This window comes from Humulus lupulus, chromosome 5, assembly GCF_963169125.1.
Source record: "Humulus lupulus chromosome 5, drHumLupu1.1, whole genome shotgun sequence".
NCBI classification, from domain to species: Eukaryota; Viridiplantae; Streptophyta; class Magnoliopsida; order Rosales; family Cannabaceae; genus Humulus; species Humulus lupulus.
Window position 1 is genome coordinate 34,249,178 of NC_084797.1, and position 15,438 is coordinate 34,264,615.

Consider the following 15,438-nt stretch of genomic DNA (forward strand, 5'->3'; position numbering starts at 1 on the left):
AATAATAAATATTATTCCAATTTCACAATTAAACTATTAACCCCGCAGATAACGCTGAAGCAGAAAATTATCCCAGTCTCCCTATTATAAGTAATCAAGGCGAAGCGCTCAATAATTAACTCTTTTAGCTAAGCAATAAATCTATGAAGCATACAATCTATTTAACTTAGATAAAGCATTAATTCCTATGGAGACAAGTTAATCTAGGCAATAAATTAATGAAGCATATAATTCATTTAACCTAGGTTCTATTTTTCATCACAATCAATAATTCTTTTGACATCACTATCAATTACAATTTATCACTTACACTTCAAATCCTAAACTATTAGGTGAGTAGTAATTCTAAGATGACAGTTGAACAATGTAAAACCTTAATTAGTTGGCCACCTAACAAGAAATCACAAAATTCATAACATTCAATTGGAAAAATAGAAACAATTTAAAATTGAGAGAAATTAAAGAATAATATTCATTATCAACAATCAAGAATTCATGTCTTGGGTTTTGAATTAACCCTTAACCTAAAAAGAGCCTACTCCATAATATCAATCATAATCACAAACATAATTATAATTAAGATTAAAGTGATTAAGGGAAGAAAAGAAATTAGATTGATGAACAATAGTATTGTAGTCTTGTAGTGTTCTCTCTAGCCCTTTTTGAGTCTTTTTCTCTCCTAAACCGTAATAAAAACTTCATCTCCAATTAACCCTAATAATATTTTATAGTCTCCTTTAAATTCTATTTAAAATGTAATTAAAAATCTAAAAACAATGTTGCAGGCTGCGGCCTAGAAAATGCATGCCGCAACCTAAAATACAATATGTACAGAAATTGGTCATGCAGGCCGCGGCTTGAAAAAATAAGGTAGTGGCCCAACTTCACTCTTCTTCACTGTAACGACCCAAACTCGCTAATGAGGCTTAAGGGCCTTGATTAGTGTGTCAGGAGGGCATTATTGGATTATTATGTGATTTAAACGTGTAATTATATGTTTAGTAATGTTTCTATGATAATATGAAATAAATATGTGATATATGTGATAATCACATTATTATGTGGGCAGGTCCGCAGAGCCCGACTCGAGACAATCCTAGGGTCAGATAGTGGGAAAAGTCACAACATGACTTAAAATATGACTCTGGACAAGTCAGGGGTACTTTAGGTATCGGGTAGTGATTTAGACTATCGGGTCATGAAAATAAATATATGGAGATATATTTGAGGTTAGGATGTCTAGGCGAGAATATTGGGAGATTTTACCGTTTTGGCCTCGGGGACGGTTCCGGCACCACGAGCCTTGGGATTAACTTAATGAGTGGGACAAAAGCTAGGAAGCCTTTAGGAAAAAAAGATAAACCGACCTTATTTTCTTTTTTCAGTTTAGTCTTCTCTCTCAAAGAACACTCAAGGGGAAAATAGAGGAAAATTCTTGAGAAATTGGAGCTGTAGATTTCTGGGAACTCAGAGGAATTTAGGGTTAATTTTGAGGCTTAGCTCAGTGAACAATCCAGGACTAAATCAAGACTAAGGTAAGGGTTAAACCATGTGTTTTTCTGAAGTTTAACTTTGTGTATCAATTGGTTATTGAGGTGCTGTCCAATTGTTGTTTAAGGTGGAATTGAGCTGGGAAATCATTGGGAATCAGCTGGACTTTGGATAGAGGAAAGGTTCTGTTATTAAGGTAAGCTTTACTCCATGAATTAGAGGTTTGGATTTGGGTTCTTGACTGGTTAGTTTTGGGTGTTTATGTTCTTGGGTTTCAGAGATTAAAAAGAGGATTCTAGTGTGTGTTGGGCTGGATTTTCTATTGAATTATGTGGCTTAAGTTGGTTTGTAAGCTTTGGTGATATTGGGTGTTGAAGTAGGGAGCTTAGGGGTGGTTTTGGCTGAGGTTTTGAGCTTTAAAATGGTGGGTATTTTGGGTTCGAAGGGAAGGGTCGCGGCTCTGTTCTAGAGCGATGTGGCCCTAGGATGAAGAAAGGCCAAGGAGGCTCGGCCAAGGGTGGGCGCCGCGGCGCGTGTCTTTGTTCAGGATGGCCTTGGTTCTGTTTTGAGGCTAGGGTCGCGGCTAAGCTTCAAGGGCCGCAGCCCTTAGTTGTGCACATGAACTTTTGAGGACTTTAGGCATGGGAATGTGGTCTAGTTTGCTCGGGATTGGTTTCACCACCGTGCTTAGTGGAATTCGGATCCCCGGGAGTTAGTTTTGTAACCGAAAACCTATATTTGAATATTAATGGAACCCTATACTTTGGTTGTGACTAGGTGATAAAGGCTTAGGCTCGGGAACGGATCGTGCTTGAGGGGAGTTGCTTGTAATCAATAACCGTACAGACTAAAGGTAAGAAAACTGCACCTGGTTGAATATATGTGACGGGACTAAGGGTTACCTATTGTAAAGGCTTGAAATGATGGTATTATGCCATGCAAGCTATTTAGTGAACCAACGACCTAAGGGTGCCAAGGGTTTCACTAGCGCACAGGGCGCGGCTCGGCCACTGGTAGCCGAGGACAACTTATTATGCACTGAGCTCGGTTTAAGTGGGCTAGAGTCAGTGGGTTAAACAGAGGGTGCGACCTCAGTCGTCGGCCCTGAATATTATGTGATATGAGTGATTGATTGCATCTTGAATCTAAGTATATGTGCTGAATTAATTGATGAGAAATCATGCTTGATGACTTAACTGTTTGATATCATTGATTGTGTTATATATGATGTTTTCTTGCTGGGCCTTGGCTCACGGGTGCTACGTGGTGCAGGTAAAGGCAAGGGCAAGTTGGACCAGCCCTGATTGGAGAGCTCAGCGAGTGGAATGTACATAGCCATTTGCTCAGCCACCACGGTTGAGGTTTAGGCAGGGACGCGTGACCCAAAGACTGTCTGTTTTGCCTTAGAATGGCTAATGATTACTCATGTATCTTTGGGAGTCTATAAATTTACTTTTAACTCTATTTCTTTTGGGATCCCGTGCATATAACAGTTTAATTATATAAAATGAGTCTTTTGAGACCAAAACCTTTTTAACCCTAGCACTTACATGTTTAATGACACGTTTTTAAAATAATGACTTGATTAGCAAGTCTTGCACCTTTATAAGTACACAGTGTAGCGGTCTTGGCTATCCAGGGCGTTACAACTTGGTATCAGAGCATCCTAGGTTTAAGGGTTCCTGAAGACAAGCTGGACATGTACATTCGCTGCTAGAGACAAGCTCAAACCAGGGTTCGGTAATGTTTATATATGTGCTTATGTGCCTGAGATGAGCTATGAATGTTGTTATTTACTGGATTACTAGGAAGCATGAGATACTGATAGGGCCTGGCCCTTGACTATTGTGTGAGAATATTGAGGCATGTCTATTAACATCGTCGTGAATGTAAATGAATATTTGGATGATTAATTGTATATTGTGCATGGATGAATGCCTGTTTTATCGTTATCGTGTAATGAGATTGGAGGCGTGCTTATTAGCAGCCAGTGCATGAGAATGGATGCTTATATGTTGGTTGGTTATGGTTGGTTATGCTCTATTGATGAATTTTGGAGAAGTTTTTTTTACCTTGTCATCATGGTCTGACTGCCGAGTCGTTATTTGCAGATTGACTTGGATAGCTATGCGTCCAAGAAAATCTACACAACTAGCTGGCACTAGGTCCGGAACCAGTAGTGATGATCAGGGCCAGAATCCCCCGCCAGTCCCCAAGAACTGGCAGCAGTTAATGGCTGATATGCAGGCTCGATTACAGAGTCAGGATGAGCAGATTCGTATCCTGCGACGGCAGGCTCCATCAGGGAGTGCTGCCCCTATTGTACCACCTACAGTGGTACCAGTTATGCAGTCAGGGGAGGTTGGTAACATATGGGAACCGTTATATGAGCGGTTCAGGAAGCAGCAACCCCCAATTTTTTAGGGTGGACCGGATTCGTTGAAAGCCGAGCAGTGGCTAACTATGATCACTACAATTCTGGATTTTATGAGGATTGAGGGGCATGATAGAGTGGCCTGCGCCACTTATATGTTGAAGGAGGATGCCCGCATTTGGTGGGAAGTGGCATCACAGACCAGGGATGTTACCACTTTGAGTTGGGAAGGTTTCAAATATTTGTTTAGTTAGAAGTACTACAGTGTTGCTGTCAGAGCAGCAAAGGTTAATGAGTTTGTGAGTCTTGTGCAGGGCAATATGACTGTTATTGAGTATGCCCTAAAGTTTGATAGGCTTGCGAAGTTCGCACTAGATCTTGTGCCTACTGATGCTGCTAAGCAAGATCGTTTTATCAGGGGTCTTAATGCTATGATAGCCTGGGATGTTAGGATCACAACGGTACGTGGAGGAACAACTTATGCCCAGGCCGTTGAGAAGGCTCTTGCTGCTGAGGAAGCAGAGAACAAGATATGGAGGGAGAGCGCAGTGAGGCGTGAGGGTCGTAGAGCGGTGCCTCCTTATTCAGGGACAGGTAGGGGCGGAGGCCCCAGTGACTTCAAGAGAAATGCTCCTGACACTTCGACCGCTGCTAGTCCTAATAGGAGGGGTCAAGGTGGTCAGGATGGCCATCAAGGTGGCAGCGAGGCATGGCGGACCTATCCAGAGTGCCCGAGGTGTAGAAGACGCCATCTGGGTGAGTGTCGGGCCAAGGCATGCTTTGTGTGCGGGGCAGTAGGTCATCTTAGGAAAGACTGCCCAACGGTGAAGAAAGGTGAAGCGGGAAAGGTGGATAGCTTGACTCCAGCTCGAGTATTTACCTTGACTCAGGCAAAGGCTAAGGCTAGTCCTTCGGTAGTGACAAGTCAGCTTTCTAGCACTGGATTTCCTTTTACAGTGTTGATTGATTCTAGTGCTACACATTCTTTTGTTTCTAGTAGAGTGATTGATAGATTGTGTAGACCAAGTGAGTATCGAACTGCAGGGTTTGGGACTTTATTGCCTACAGGGGAACTAGTAGTTTCTAGGAGATGGATTAGGGCACTGCCAGTGATGGTTGATAGTAGGGAACTTTCGGTGGATCTGATTGAGCTAGATATGGAGGATTTTGATATGATCTTAGGGATGGATTGGTTGGCCAGGTATGGAGCTATGATTGATTGCAGGAAGAAGATGGTTACTTTTGAGCCTGAGGGCGAGGACCCTTTTGTATTTGTGGGTGCAGTGTCTAGACCCCGCGTACCTATGATTTCGGCATTGAGAGCCAGAGACTTGTTGCAGGGGGGATGCATAGGTTTTCTGGCCAGTGTAGTGGATACTGCTAGAGTTATGTCGGCAGGGCCGGGAGAGACCAGATTGGTGTGTGAGTTTTTGGATGTATTCCCTGAGGATCTACCAGGGTTGCCGCCGCGCAGGGAGATTCAGTTTGAGATCGAGTTAGCACTGGGGATAGAACCAGTATCAAGGACACCGTACAGGATGGCACCAGCAGAACTGAAAGAGTTGAAGATACAGTTGCAAGAACTTCTGGATTTGGGGTTTATCAGGCCTAGTTATTCTCCTTGGGGCGCTACAGTGTTGTTCGTTAAGAAGAAGGATGGGACTTTGAGGATGTGCATCAATTACAGAGAATTGAAAAAGTTGACTATCAAGAATAAGTACCCTCTACCAACGATTGATGACTTGTTCGATCAGCTGCAGGGTAAGACGGTGTTCTCAAAGATTGATCTTCAATCTGGTTATCACCAGTTGAGGATCAAGGATGAGGATATATCGAAGACGGCCTTCCGGAAACGATATGGGCATTATGAATTCTTGGTCATGTATTTTGGTTTGACCAACGCCCCAGCAGCTTTCATGGATCTGATGAACAGGGTGTTCAAGGACTTCTTGGATCAGTTCGTTATTGTCTTCATCGACGACATCTTGGTTTACTCCAGTTCAAAGGTAGAGCATGAGCAGCATCTCCGACAGGTTTTGCAGAGATTGAGGGAGCATCAGTTGTACGCCAAGTTTAAGAAGTGTGAGTTTTGGTTACCAGAGGTGACTTTTCTTGGACATATAGTTGGGGTAGAAGGGATTAAGGTGGATCCGTCCAAGGTAGAAGCAGTTAGGGATTGGTCGAGGCCGAGGAATGCCTCGGAGGTGCGAAGTTTCCTTGGGTTGGCTGGTTATTACAGGCGGTTTGTAGAGGGGTTCTCAAAGATTTCTTCACCGATGACAAAATTGACAAGGAAGAATCAGAAGTTCGTCTGGTCAGAGAAGTGTGAGAACAGTTTCCAAGAGTTGAAGCGACGTCTTATTTCTGCACCTGTGTTGAGTCTTCCTTCGGAGGAAGGGAAGTTTGTGGTTTATTGTGATGCATCGAGGATGGGATTAGGCTGCGTGCTGATGCAGAATGAGAAAGTTATAGCTTATGCATCTCGGCAGCTGAAGGATTATGAGCAGCGGTATCCGACTCATGACTTGGAGTTAGCAGCAGTGGTTTTCGCATTGAAGGTATGGCGTCATTATCTGTATGGGGAGAAGTGCGAAATATACACGGATCATAAGAGTCTGAAGTATTTATTTACCCAGAAGGATCTGAATATGAGGCAGAGACGTTGGTTGGAGTTGGTTAAAGATTATGATTGTGATATCCTTTACCACCCTGGGAAAGCCAACGTTGTGGCAGATGCGTTGAGCCGAAGGGGCCCAGGACAATTGTATAGTTCCACCCAGATCTCGAGGGAATCAGCTGATGAGATGGTCAGGGCAAGGATAGAGCTAGTGGTAGGCCAGTTAGCCAATATCACTTTGCAGTCGACCCTGTTAGAGCGGATCAAGGAGGGTCAGTTAGTGGATGTACAGTTGCAGGAAGTTAGGCAACACGTCTTAACAGGGACAGCTAAGGATTATTCGGTTTCTGAGATAGGTTTGCTCCGATATCAGGGACGGATATGTGTTCCGGAAGATGGGGGGATTAGGCGAGAGATACTGGATGAGTCTCACACTACGCCATACTCACTTCATCTGGGTACCACAAAGATGTATCAGGATCTGCGGTCATTGTATTGGTGGCCCGGGATGAAGAAGGATGTAGTAGAATATGTGTCTATATGTTTGGCATGTCAGCAAGTTAAGGCTGAGCATCAGCGACTAGCGGGATTGCTTCAGCCTTTGGGTATCCCAGAGTGGAAATGGGAGGATATTATGATGGATTTCTTGGGAGGATTACCCAAGACAGTTGGACTTCATGACTCGGTGTGGGTGATAGTGGACAGATACACCAAGTCAGCTCATTTTCTACCAGTGAGGTCGACGTATTCAGTGGAACAGTATGCAGAGCTGTATGTGAGGAAGATAGTTTGTCTCCATGGGGTTCCAAAGTCTATAGTATCTGATCGAGACCCTATCTTTACCTCCAAGTTTTGGGGAGCTCTACAGAGAGCCATGGGGACTCAGTTGAAGTTCAGCACAACTTTTCATCCTCAGACTGATGGACAGTCTGAGAGGACGATTCAGGTATTGGAGGACATGCTTAGGGCATGTATGATTGACTTCGAAGGTTCATGGAGTAAGTACCTCCCATTGATCGAATTTTCATATAACAATAATTATCAGTCCACAATTGGAGTGACTCCTTATGAGATGTTATATGGAAAAAAGTGCAGATCGCCCATTCACTGGGATGAGATGGGTGAGAGAAGGTATTTGGGGCTGGATATGGTTTAGAAGACCAATGAGGCTATTGAGAAGATTCGAGCAAGAATGCTTGCCTCGCAGAGTAGACAGAAAAGTTGCGCTGATCCTAAGCGTAGGAACGTGGAGTTCCAGGTTGGGGACCATGTGTTTCTTCCAATTTCACCACTGAGAGGGGTTAAGAGGTTTGGAGTGAAGGGCAAGTTGAGCCCTCGGTTTGTTGGACTTTTTGAGATCATAGAGAGGATTGGACAGGTGGCTTATAGGCTGGCCTTGCCACCGTCGCTATCAGGAGTCCATAATGTGTTCCATGTCTCTATGTTGCGGAAATATGTTTCTGATACAACACATGTGTTGAGGTATGAAGACTTGGAATTGCAGATGGACTTGTCCTATGAGGAGAGACCAGTTCAGATTTTGGATCGGAAGGAAAAAGTCTTGCGAAATAAGACGATACCGTTAGTGAAAGTGTTATGGAGGAACAGCAAGGTCGAGGAAGCGACCTGGGAGTTAGAGACAGTAATGCGGGATCGGTATCCTGAGCTATTCAGGTAAATTTCTAGGAAGAAATTCTCATTAGGAGGGGATAGTTGTAACGACCCAAACTTGCTAATGAGGCTTAAAGGCCTTGATTAGTGTGCCAGGAGGGCATTATTGGATTATTATGTGATTTAAACGTGTAATTATATGTTTAGTAATGTTTCTATGATAATATGAAATAAATATGTGATATATGTGATAACCACATTATTTTGTGGGCAGGTCCGCAGAGCCCGACTCGAGACGATCCTAGGGTCAGATAATGGGAAAAGTCACAACGGGACTTAAAATATGACTCTGGACAAGTCAGGGGTACTTTAGGTATCGGGTAGTGATTTAGACTATCGGGTCATGAAAATAAATATATGGAGATATATTTGAGGTTAGGATGTCTAGGTGAGAATATTGGGAGATTTTACCGTTTTGGCCTCGGGGACGGTTCCGGCACCCCGAGCCTTGGGATTAACTTAATGAGTGGGACAAAAGCTAGGAAGCCTTTAGGAAAAAAAGATAAACCAACCTTATTTTCTTTTTTCAGTTTAGTCTTCTCTCTCAAAGAACACTCAAGAAACACTCAAGGGGAAAATATAGGAAAATTCTTGAGAAATTTGAGCTGTAGATTTCTAGGAACTCAGAGGAATTTAGGGGTAATTTTGAGGCTTAGCTCAGTGAACAATCCAGGACTAAATCAAGACTAAGGTAAGGGTTAAACCATGTGTTTTCTTAAGTTTAACTTTGTGTATCAATTGGTTATTGAGGTGCTGTCCAATTGTTGTTTAAGGTGGAATTGAGCTGGGAAATCATTGGGAATCAGCTGGACTTTGGATAGAGGAAAGGTTCTGTTATTAAGGTAAGCTTTATTCCATGAATTAGAGGTTTGGATTTGGGTTCTTGATGGTTAGTTTTGGGTGTTTATGTTCTTGGGTTTCAGAGATTAAAAAGAGGATTCTAGTGTGTGTTGGGCTGGATTTTCTGTTGAATTGTGTGGCTTAAGTTGGTTTGTAAGCTTTGGTGATATTGGGTGTTGAAGTAAGGAGCTTAGGGGTGGTTTTGGCTGAGGTTTTGAGCTTTAAAATGGTGAGTTTTCTGGTTTCGAAGGGAAGGGCCGCGACTCTGTTCTAGAGCGCTGCGGCCCTAGGATGAAGAAAGGCCAAGGAGGCTCGGCCAAGGGTGGGCGCCGCGGCGCCCAAAGCATGGGCCGCGGTGCGTGTCTTTTTTTAGGATGGCCTTGGTTCTGTTTTGAGGCTAGGGCCATGACTAAGCTTCAAGGGCTGCAGCCCTTAGTTGTGCACATGAACTTTTGAGGACTTTAGGCATGGGAATGTGGTCTAGTTTGCTCGGGATTGGTTTCACCACCGTGCTTGGTGGAATTCGGATCCCCGGGAGTTAGTTTTGTAACCGGAAACTTATATTTGAATATTAATGGAACCCTATACTTTGGTTGTGACTAGGTGATAAAGGCTTAGGCTCGGGAATAGATCGTGCTTGAGGGGCGTTGCTCGTAATCAATAACCGTACAGACTAAAGGTAAGAAAACTGCACCTGGTTGAATATATGTGATGGGACTAAGGGTTCCCTATTGTAAAGGCTTGAAATGATGGTATTATGTCATGCAAGCTATTTAGTGAACCAACAGCCAAAGGGTGCCAAGGGTTTCACTAGCGCACAGGACGCGGCTCAACCACTGGTAGCCGAGGACAACTTATTATGCACTGAGCTCAGTTTAAGCAGGCCAGAGTCAGTGGGTTAAATAGAGGGTGCGGCCTAAGTCGTCGGCCCTGAATATTATGTGATATGAGTGATTGATTGCATCTTGAATCTGAGTATATGTGCTGAATTAATTGATGAGAAATCATGCTTGATGACTTAATTGTTTGATATCATTGATTGTGTTATATATGATGTTTTCTTGTTGGGTCTTGGCTCACAGGTGCTACGTGGTGCAGGTAAAGGCAATGGCAAGTTGGACCAGCCCTGATTGGAGAGCTCAACAAGTGGAATGTACATAGCCAGTTGCTCAGCCACCACGGTTGAGGTTTAGGCAGGGTCGCATGACCCAAAGACTGTCTGTTTTGCCTTAGAATGGCTAGTGATTACTCATGTATCTTTGGGAGTCTGTAAATTTACTTTTAACTCTGTTTCTTTTGGGATCCCGTGCATATAACAATTTAATTATATAAAATGAGTCTTTTGAGACCAAAACCTTTTTAACCCTAGCACTTACATGTTTAATGACACGTTTTTAAAATAATGACTTGATTAGCAAGTCTTGCACCTTTATAAGTACACAGTGTAGCGGTCTTGGCTATCCAGGGCGTTACATTCACAGTAGGCAGCGACCTGCAAAATCTGGCCAGCGGCCTGTCTGGAACATAAAATCTAAAACGTCAATTCAAATTAAAGTGTCGTGGCCTGAATTTTATGGGTCGCAGCCTATCTTCAATTTCTTCAATTCTCAACCTTAGATAGCTTGTACGCTGCCGCCACTTCAACATTTCAATCCTGAAAGCCTGGAATGCTCCTAAAACTTCATTTTAACCTCATCTCAGCGAATCTTTTTTTCAACCTATGATTCATAACCTACACTTGCCATAAAAATGTCAGATTTATCATCATAAAATGCAATGTAGAAAATATGTTGTATATTCACGAAACTAAGTTAAAACTACTAAATATGCTATCATAACACCATCTAAGCATGGATAAACTTATCAAATATTAATACAAAAATGACCTTATCAACGTGTCTTAGATTGCTGATGTAGCATCAGCCTCCGAAAAATGCACATGACATCTAGCGGGTATTTTGCCACATGTCTTCCGAAAGTCGGATTGTCATTACCCTCTGAGAAATGCATACAATACACATAATAAAGAATCTTAATTAAATTAAAATCCTATTTCTAACTTATCTATTCCAGCAATCTCAGAGCGAAAAAATACCTAAGAGTGGCAGGATGCAGTAAAATAATTTGATATATTTTCATGTAAGCTTTCCTAAATTGACAAAATACCTAGCAATGTCAGAATGCATTAAGGGATAATCTTGTAAAAAAATATTTCAAAATCAATTAATAATCTAAGTTACATGAGAAAAGTGTGACTAAATGATGTGTGTCGTTAACCATACCAAATTTAATTTTTTTTTCTTAACTTATCAACTATTTCAGTATAGTGGCAAATAAAGGTCGAATCCACGATGACTATTATTTATTTTATTATTCAAAATTAGAAACAAGAATGAAAAGGGGGGATTATAAAGTTTAAAAAGGAAAAAACAATGTAGAACAATAAAATAGTGAAATAAGCAATTGAACTGATAAAAACATTTTTAAGAAACAGTTAAGAGTTAATTCTCCACCTTCAACAATCATTCAAGATTAACAATGATTACTATTATTCCCTATTCCAATTGAAGTAATAACCCCGCAAATAACACTTACGCAGTAAATTATCCCAGTTTCCCTTTCACAACTAATTAAAGCTAAGCACCCATTAATTAATTATTTTTAACAAGCAAAAAACTCACTAAGCATGTGATCCACTTAACTCAGAAAAAACATTACATTCAGTGGAAACAAGTTAATCTAGGAAACAAATTTATTAAGCATGCAATTCATTTAACCTAGGTTATAAACGTCATCACAATTAAAAACACACTTGACATTACCCTTAATTATAATTTATCACCAAAAACCTAGAGTTCTAAACGATTAGGTGAATAGAAACCCTAAGATGATAGTAGAATAATGCAAAACCATAATTAGCGGCCGTCTAAACATGATTTTACAGTAGTCATAAAATTAACCATAGAAGAATACAAACAATCCAATATAAAGGAATGGTAGAAATAATAATATCATTGAAGTCAAGAAAGCATGTCTAGGGTTTTGAAATAACCTCTAACCTAAAAAGAAACTACTCCATATCCTCAAACATAAACATAATCATAATTCAAAATAGTAAAGAATAACAGAGTTTAAGAAGAAGAAAAAAAAGCTAGAATGATGAATATAGATGATGAACAATGCTCATTCTCTCTCAAGTTCTCTCTGAGTTTTTGTCTCTCAAAATGTGATTAAAAGTTATTCTAAAAATTTGCCCTAAACCCTTTTACACTCCCCCTGAAATTACAATTAAAATTTAAACTTAAAGTTTGAAAAAGCATCGCAGGCCGCGACCATAGCCTCCAAAATCCAAAACTGCGAGCTTAGGCTGCGGCCAACAACATCCATTGCCGCGACCGTGAGTCTCTGTTTGTAGGTCGCGACCATACACACTTTTTCCCTTTTCTTCAATCCTTTTGTTCTTGCTTGAATTCCTTCTGCTCCGACCTCAAGTCTCGGGTTTCAGGGCTTCTAAAATACTTCAAACTCTTTCTAAACTTCTGTTTCTTGAGTTTTCTAGTCTTCCACCAATATCTAGCCACAAATTACACAAAATTTGTCAATTAACTCTCATAAAATGTATTGTGGCCTAAAAATCAAAGACTCCTAAAATAATGTTAGAAACACATAAAAATGCTAAGAATCAACAATATCTAAGTGAGAAAGAACTAATAATATATAATCCAAAATGCCATTATCACTAAACTTATGTAAAACATATTAACAAACTTTAGAATAAAAATCATAAAAATGGAAAACAATTTAATATATGAGATATAAAAATGATAAAGCACCAAATATAATTAATATCAATAATTAAAATAAGGGATATTTGCAGCGAAAATACCTAAGTTTTATAGATTATGACACTTAAATACCTAAGTCTTTTTTTTTGCGGCTAAAATATCTTTCGTCAATATTTCTTGGCACCCGTAGGTACCTGGACGTTAGGTGCCAGGTAAACATCTATGTGGCAACTTCTGTTTGGTCCAAGTGGATATTTTTTATTTTTTATTTAAAAAAAATTAATTTAAATATTTAAAAATTCATCTTTATATAATTAAAATTTTAAAAATTAATTTAATAATTAAATAAAATTAAAACTTAATTTAAAACTTAAACTATATAAAAATTACATTGATTAAAAAAAACTAAACTTGGACAAAAAAATCAAAATAAAAAACAAAATCCCTAAAAACTCTCTCTTTCTTCTGTTCCTTCTTCCCCGTTCTTCTTCTTCTTTTTCTTCTTAGGAAATGGTTGGGACGACGAAGCTGCCGCCGACTTCAATGGCACCCAGCCACCGACGAAGCTCATCTGAAATGAAAGAATTCCACTAGGTCATAGTCACTATTGATGGGCAGAATTTGAGTCAATTTTCATGACCAGTTACAGTAACAACAAAACAAAATCAATGAAATTGGCGAGCTAGTAAACTTGATATTCATAAAATAGAAAGATTATACAATAATAATAAAACGAAACGAAATGGAACCTGACAGTGTTCCTCCAACAAGGTTTGATTGGAACTGAAATTTTGTTTTTAGTAATTACCAAATCAATTAAACCATGTGAATTAATTAAAGTGCGGAATGGCAATTAACTGTTTACACAGATAGCAATTTTGTTGGGACAGACTCCAAACTTGTCACGACAGAAACTGAACACAATAAATAGACAGTGCAAAACAATAAAGAACACACCGAATTTTTACAAGGTTTAGAAACCCTTTCGGATAACCTACTCCTTGGGGCCACGCCTAGAGAATAAACTAATTAGTAAAGAAACAATGTGTACAAAAGCATTGACTTAAACAATGTAAGACTCCCTCTTAAACTATTGCCGCAATCTTGTTGTACTCTTCTCTACGAATCTGATTTGATGAAACGCTGATTCTCTTGAACTCCCTTCAAAGAATAGCGAGTGCACACTTCCTCTCGAAGTGAGACTTAGATAGAATCCTCTCCCGAAGATCCTTATGAACACGTTCACAATAGACACTATCTGTTTACAATGGACTAGATAGATATCCACAAGTACACTTAGCACTCTCACAAAGATTAAGGTGAACAAACTTAATCTCTACAAATAAAGACACTCTTAAAAATAACGTAATGTTTACAAATATTCAAATGGAAGAGGTGAAAATTCCAAAGGCCTTGGAAAGATATTTATAGGCAAGGAAATTGTCCAAGGCCATCATTTTCTGATATCTTTGAAATCAATTTGCGAATTTCTTTGATTTAGGAAATCAGCAAGCCAGATGAATTCTGTGTCGACACAAAAGGAAACTGATGAGTCAGCAACGTAATTGTTATCCAAAAAATAGGCGTGGATGACGTGGCAGACATTTTTAACACGTGGCTGACACATGGCAGAAGTTCTGTTCGACTATCGACCAGGGAGATTCCCCTGACATAACATTTGGATTTTATATACGACCAGCTTGGTCGTATACTCCGTATATTTTGAGAAGATCTTGTGAAATTATAACCATATCCGAGATTATCTCCCATGATTCCTGATTATCCGATTAATTAGGAAAGAATATCTATAACAAATTTGTGTAATCCTCCTTGAGCCTATAAATAGAGAAAAATAGCTCAAGGAAGGGACTTTTGGCTAATTTGAATTTATGCTTTACAAGAGAATTATAGCTATTATCTTTCAATTGTATTATTTATCCCTCGAAGGCTTGTGAAACTCGAAGAACCCCAGTTCTTTGATCACTCCTTTGAGAATCAATATCAATAATAGCTTAAGTGGACGTAGGTCATTACCAATTCGTGGGGTTGAACCACTATAATTTGTTGTGTCGTTTACTGTTCTTTCCATTAGATCTATTTCAATACCTTCTATCACATCAAGCATTTGACTCCGTGTCAGTTGACCAAAACAAGGGTCAACATTCTGGTGCTTTCATTGAGAGCTTGAGACGAAGCGGTTGAAGTACTAATGGCAAAGACAACCAGGAAAATTGGGCAGGTTGCTGATGCTGCACCATCTCAACCTCCTCCTCCAAATATGGCTGAGAATGAGCCACACTTGGAGTTTGATGAGGATGAACTGGACTTTGAAACGCTAAGAAATACTCTGGGAGTATTACAAGATGAATTGGCCAATCTGAGGGCCAGTCAAGAAAGTGTTGCGGAGACTATGGCGCGGCAGCAGGAAGAAATAAAGCGTCAGCGCCAAGAGCTAAGTGAAAGACAGGCGGAGATGGACCGTCGTCAGAGGGATGCCATGGCAGCCCTTGAAGCAGCCCTGCAATTGCTAGGAATCAGGCTGCACCTGCCTCGTAGCCTGATCAACCCTCAAATGGGCCACCTCAAAGAGGTCCCAATCCTAGCCCTCCAATCCAGCCAACAAGCCCTCAAAGGTCGGAGCACCCACCAATGCCTCAGGA